At 38.0% G+C, this 6,849-nt stretch overlaps 1 protein-coding gene across 1 annotated transcript in view; it reads right to left on the bottom strand.

Moving 5' to 3' along the window:
• Window positions 1-6,849, bottom strand: part of gjc1 (gap junction protein gamma 1) — a 48,510-nt gene that overhangs the window by 39,831 nt on the left and 1,830 nt on the right. The window lies entirely within an intron of this gene.

The raw sequence follows: 6,849 nt of genomic DNA, 5'->3' as shown, positions 1-6,849 counted from the left end.
GCTTTAAACATGGTCTATTTTTAAAGCCAAACATGTTTTTGGATTTTTTTGTTTTCATATTTGGTTGAAGATATTTAAGTTTATTGTTTTTCATCCATTCATTTTCTTGTATTTTCTCCCATTTTAAGTGAATTTGATTAAATATACTTTATTATTTTTGCTATATCAGGTAAAGAATTACCTAATCTGATATCTAATAACAAAATCTTAACCAAACAAATACTGATAGGCCAGCAGAAACAGACACAAATCCCAGCAAAAACAAAAACAGTCAGCTGAACATAAAGTCAAATGTTACCTCATAACTGCTGACCCCAGTAAACTGGAGACAAGGGGGGGAAAAAAGGCCGTGTCACCAGAGGTTGACGGTGAATGAAAGGCATCTCTCTGCCCAGATCTCTGTCACGTTGTGGCTCCGCCCCCCCACGCTGACCCAGGGGCAACGGCATAAGACCTGTCACCCCAAATCAGGCCCCGGACCACGACAGCCGTGCTCGTATGTAAATGTGTCAGCACACGGAGACTCGTGAGCCTGACATATCGGTTTGAATATGCATGTGAGGTACTGGCTGCAGCGTAAACATGTATACGCACGCTGGCTGAGGTTCATCTGCATGGGTGTGTGTGTGTGTTCCCGTGCAGACACACACACACACTGCGTTAGCCAGTCCGGGTGTGTAACAGTGACATTCCCGATGGGAAGGAGTCTCACGACTGTTTTCATTTGTCCGACTGTCTGTTTCTCTTCATGAGTAAAAAGGCAGCAGAAAGAAACGTCTTATTTCAGCCACACTCCACAGAGGAGCGCCCTCTCTGCCCGCTTCTCCTTCACAGAAAGGCTTGCTGCCGTCTTCTGTTCATATGTTCTACAGTATATTAGGGCCAATATGGGTAGAAAAAAAAAGAAGTAAATTTCAGCCAAAAAAATTTACAAATTTTGAGATTAATCTCAGAAATTTTCTAGAAAAAAAACAAGAAAATTTCTACGTTTGAAAGGTCAAATATTTACTAGAAGAAACTCAGAAATTTTGAGATTAGTCTCAAGAATTTCTACAAAAAACAAGAAATTTTCAGTTTCAAAAGTCCATGTTTTTTCTAGAAAGTTTCTGAGATTAATCTTAAAATTTCTGACTTTATCTAGCAATTGTTTTCTTTTGAAAGTCAAAATTTACGAGTTCTCTTCTGCAAAATTTCCCAGATTAATCTCAACATTTTTGAGTTTTTTTTCTAGCAAATTTTCAACTTTACAAACTCAGAAATTCTGAGGATATTTTTTTTTTAGAAAATTTCCTATCGTAAATTTATACCTTCTTTTTTTCTATCCACAATTAGCCTAATATGGCACCATATTTATGCACAAGCATGTTCATATCTACAATTTTCTTCGAAATGATTCAGGTGGAAATTGCAGTCAGCGATACAGACTTAACGTTTTACCACAATATCTTTATATTGTGATAACAATAAAAATTATAATAAAAACAATTTATTACTTTTTTAGGGAGCTGCATGTCTGACACAGCAATCACAATCCCACAAACAGCTGTTGAAAAACATTATAATGTTTTAGGACTCCAGTTACCAAAGAAGTGTTATTTAAGTCACTAAAATGCGCACATTTAATAGTTTTTTTATTTCTTGGTATTCATTGATGTTTTCATTGAACAGTGGAGAAAATAGTAAAAATTATCTCAACCATACAGACAGTTTTTTTAATCACTACAAAATGGAATTCATGACAACTATAGTTCAAAAATTGTTATCATGGTATCAAATTTATCATGGTAACATGGTAACATGATACATGAAGGGACTGCAAAATATGCTTTATTTTGCAAATTTTCCTACTATCTCAAGCTAATGCAAGAATTTTAGTTGATAATTAGCATGCAAAATTTACCCAAAATAGATCTTAAATATTAAAAAAAAATGTTGGCAAAAATCACTACTGCATTGCTTTTACGCTGGCAAAGCAAACACGTGTGTTGCACAACCATCGCATGCTGCAGAAATACCAGACAGACGCCATGAATCACAGGATTCCCTTTGTCAGACAAAGTCAGCCTCTTCATCCCCCCCTCGACATTTTTTACAGTTAAAGACCCGGAGATCTGCTGCGGCATCATGGCGACACGTGCGCCGAAACAAAATGCAACGGGCCCGCTTGTGAAGGGTCAGGGCCGACTGCAGGGCTCATTTTCCCGGAGAGTCATCCTGAGTCACGGAAAGCACTCCTGTCATCTCCTAATATTTTTCTGCATTTGGTCTGCGCTAAAATATCAGACACTGGGTGCTCGTCCAATCACCAAGTCAGAAAAACACGAGAAGGTCAGAATTTTACATTTCACACTTTAAAGTTCACAAACTCAAAATTTATTACATTTTCTTAATCCCCACTTTTTTTTTCTGAAGACACTGGAGAACGTCTCACTAGCCAATTAATTCTACATCAGTCATCCAGAGCTAATTTTAGTATATTAATTTAATCACAATAGCAGAAAATTACCATTTGCTGACTCAAGCAATAGTTCAATCACATTTAAATCCATCATTTGTGTCACAGCTACTTTTCAAGTGGCTCAAGTCGGTCCAGCAGAAACTTTGCACAACAACACAAGTGGGTGCACGCAAACGCGCACCGCTGCGTCTCCCATTTACAGCCGATGACCTCCAACAACCTTAATCACTTGGTAATTACATGGAAAGAGAGCAAAGCACCTTCCCTCTGCTGCTGCTGCTGCTGCTTCAAAGTGGCTTACAGGAAACTGGCAAGCAGAAAAACGCAGAGCGGAGCGCACGGCGGCAAGCCGAGGGAATCCAGTCTGGTTGGTGAGGATAAATATACGGTTTTCCCTCAGAAAGCGACACTCCGAGGATTAAGCCCAGCTACGAGCTTCTGTCTGCTGAACAAGAAATAAGCATAACACCTTGATGCTTCACGTCAAACCGAAGCCAACTAAGAGATGTTGCAGGAGCAAAGAAGGATAACAGTTCAAGTCCACGTGCTTCTCACGTCGCCTACCTCACTGCTTTTTCTCATTTCTTTGCTTTTGTAAATGCAGGAGTCCCGATATGTTGATTTATTTATTTTTTTTTACACTGCAAAGCACCTGCTTCATTAATTTTGCCGCTAAAAGCATTCACCTCTTCCAGAACTTGCTCCACCTTCCACATTGTACAGAAAAAACTGGAAGAAATTACTGCGTTTATCAGAAATTGCTGCCTGCGAGCGTGAAATCGATTTAGACACAACCTGGAGACAATTTCCTCAACAAGTATAGATAATTGCAGATAACTGGGAGTGATTAACACAAAGTATTCTCATGAAAGTAAAACGGTGGATCATTGCACACCAAATGCACTCATCCTGGGGATTTTTAGAGATTAATTGTGTTTCACGGAGCTATAATTCAATGACTAAATCATCCCACTGTGCTATCAAGAAATAATGTTGCAGTAGGCAACACATTAAAACAACATTCAGTTTAGGTAGAGGCATTACATTCATCGAGGTCATTATTCTTTTCTTTCATTCATTTTTTACAACTTAAATTTTAATGTAACAAATAAACGCAAATTTGTGTCAAAATTATAAATTAATTCAAATATTTGTACGCATCCCACTAATCTTTGGATGAATGTCTCTTGGCCAGTTGAAGCCTTGACCACATGCTTTTTGTAGCCATCAAAACAGGAAGAGATCGTTTCAATTTACTGGTTTTCTTGCTTTTTTTGCATTTCAAATCAGCTTTAATGTGTGATTTGTGTTTGGGAACATTATTCTGATCAGAGCATCTCTCATCTGACCCACAATGTTAACCTCGAATGAGAGGAAATTGCGAGACTCAACACTGAACTGACCACAGTTGAGTGTTTTACACTTTGGTGTAAAAGCGTAAGACTTTTACACCAAGTCTTAAGAGACCAAATCTGAAGCCCTGCTGCTCAACCGACATGTTACAGTTGCAGCTTAAAGTTAAATGAAACAAAGATAAAACCACTGAGGTACAAAAACAGGAATTACAGTTGGATCATTTAAGACGAGGCTTTCAAATCTGAGAACGCTGAAACAACTGCCAAGCGTGTTGGTGGCAGAATCTTGCTCTGGGGTTGATGGATGGGACACTGACGAAATGAACAGCTAGGTCAAAGGTCAAATTTATTTATAAAACATGCTTCCAACAACTCAATCTGCACAGAGTGCTGTACAAGGGGGGAAAAAGCCAAAAGGCGTAACAGTGAAGCGATGATGTTAGAAACTTGGACATAACTGGGTGTCCAACAGAGCAATGACCTTAAGTCACTGGTCATATTTTTACCCAAGTAAACTTAAAAACTAGACATCCAAGAAGTGGTGCAATTAAGAGAAAAAAAAGTATTTCTCAAGCACTGAGTAATTGATCAAATTATTAATCATTTCATATTAAAAACTACATAATCAGACGGAACCAAATAAAAAGTTATGTGGAAATTTTTGGCATTTTAAGGACAAAAATGACAATAATTCATATAAGTAATAAAAAAATATCAAAATCGGGCAAAATAAAATGTTTCCAAATCCGTTTCTTTCAATAATAAACTTATGAAACTTTAACAAAAACTGCAGGCTAGTATCTGTGCCTGCTGAATGTCTGTTTTTCATTCAGACATTTTACTCAAGTGAAAGCAGAAGTACTTCATAATCAAATTACTCAAGTAAAAGTAAAAAGCACCACATAGCAAAAATACTCCTAAAAGCACAATTTAAATATAACAGAGTAAATGTAACTAGTACTCAACAGTGAGTATACATATTTTTAACCAAGCGGCTAAGATAAAAGCGATCGTGAACTTTATTTGTTTTTCTCATCACTGCAGTTGCATCATCTGTGCGTCTTGGAAAAGAATATCTCAACAAAGTAAAAAAAAAAAAAAAATGATGACATGAGATGACATTCATGTCTGCGATGATTGGATGTAGGCATATGACCAGAACTGAATATAGTGCTATGCACCGTGCCGCTTAGTGTTAAATTAAATTATAAAGCCCTTTATCTGATGCGCTCTCTCAAAAGTCCTTAAAGGAGATCTAATGCATCTTCAGTTTAATGGACCATCACTAATCACAACCCCCACAGCGATTCCAGCTTTTAACTGCAAATTAAAAGCACAGCACGTTAAGGCACTGTACAAAATGTAAACCATTATTGATTTCCCATATAAAACAGGTTGTTGGGATTTCAGCGTAAGGCAATTAGGGCGAAAGATCTGGGTTGAGTTTTGCAGAGATGGGATTCTCATCCAGTGTCTATATTCACAATAAAATAAAAAATGAAGTTTTTACTCCAGAGTTGTCGTTTCTTTATGAGACAAGCATAAAGACAGCTCTTCTATATAGTTTGTATTTTTATGTAAATATATAAAGTACCTGCAACCTAGAAAGTTATCTACGCTGCTGTCCTTGTCTTTCTTTCTTGGACTGATGTACGTGGTTCAATTTCTGAAGACTGCAAGTAAAAAACATATCAGTTTTCCTCTTTCACAGGAATATTGAATATAAATCAGCACAACAGACGGCTAAGAGACTATGTATCATTTCTTTGGCTTTTCTAGGACATCCTTTGATCATTTAATAAATAGCCATGCACAATTTATCACCCACATCTGCAAGGTCAGGATTTTATTTCATATTTTGAGCCAAAGAGATGGGAAAATTACCACCCCACTCCAAAAAAATAAAAAAATAAAAAATGCTGCATGGTAAATTAAAAGAGGAGCGTAGTTTGAGGTTAAGGTGCATTTCTCAGCTGCCAAACAGAATATGCTCCTCATCTCTCTCTCTGAGTGCTGCAGAGCAAAGGGGTTGACTTTTCCTCTTGTCTGCTATCACAGCGAGTGAAATAATGGTCTGTGTCGCGAGTGAGGGGGATAACAAGCAGGGAGGAGAACCGGAGAAATGGACTGTCTCACTAAATACTTTCACATACTGAAAATGTTAATGAGGAATGCGAGGCTGTGAAATGCCAAAACTGCTTTCCCTTGATGGAACCAAAAATAGAGTGGGGGGGGGCGGACAGAGGTGGCAGCTTGCCAACATAAAAATAAAAAATAAAAATTATGGGGGGAAAAAAAAACAACACAAAGTTTGATACGCTTAGAGCGAGAATCACTCAGTAGCACTAAGAGCTTTCAGCGGCAAGGCTCCAAAATCCATCACAATGACTTCACATGTAGCAGGGATTTTCTCAAGCACAGAGGGAGAAACTCATTATGGTGGCTCATAGTTGAGCTGTTGCTGCTGTGGCACTGACAAATCGCTCCGCGCTGAAACCAACGTGGCAAATTTCAAAAACAGCCCACTCCTCATTACGGTGAACTACTCCAGGTGTTGGCTGGAAGTGTTGGGGAATGTTCCTCCTGATGTGCCGAGAAAATGACTGAGGATGTGTGCAGATGGAGGGACGGCCAGAGCCTTATTTGGCGAGCGCTACTGTGAGGCGAAAGGAAGCAAAAGGTAAGAGTGGAGTAAAGATGGAGGCGACGATAATTACGTAACACGTACGCCTAAAGGTGGAGCTTTAAAAGCGGAGTGATCAATGTTGAAAATCTTTTTAATTAACTCGGTAACCTGCTGCTTTTGTATTTTGTTGAATACATCAGTATTTCACTGCTCTTATTTTATCTAACTTAATTTGAAGGGGCAAAGCATATTTATCATTATAAGAACTTCGATTTTATTTTTGTTTAAACATTATTCTATACCAGGAAGATCAAATCTCTATTGAGAAAGAGCTGGCAAAGAGGCAATCATTGTTTTGTGCAACACACAAAACAACGATTAAAAGGTACAGACAACTCAAAACATCATAT

Source organism: Poecilia reticulata, linkage group LG8 (assembly GCF_000633615.1).
Source record: "Poecilia reticulata strain Guanapo linkage group LG8, Guppy_female_1.0+MT, whole genome shotgun sequence".
Lineage (NCBI taxonomy): Eukaryota > Metazoa > Chordata > Actinopteri > Cyprinodontiformes > Poeciliidae > Poecilia > Poecilia reticulata.
The sequence above is the reverse complement of the archived record's forward strand: the minus strand, read 5'-3'. Positions and strand labels throughout refer to the sequence as shown.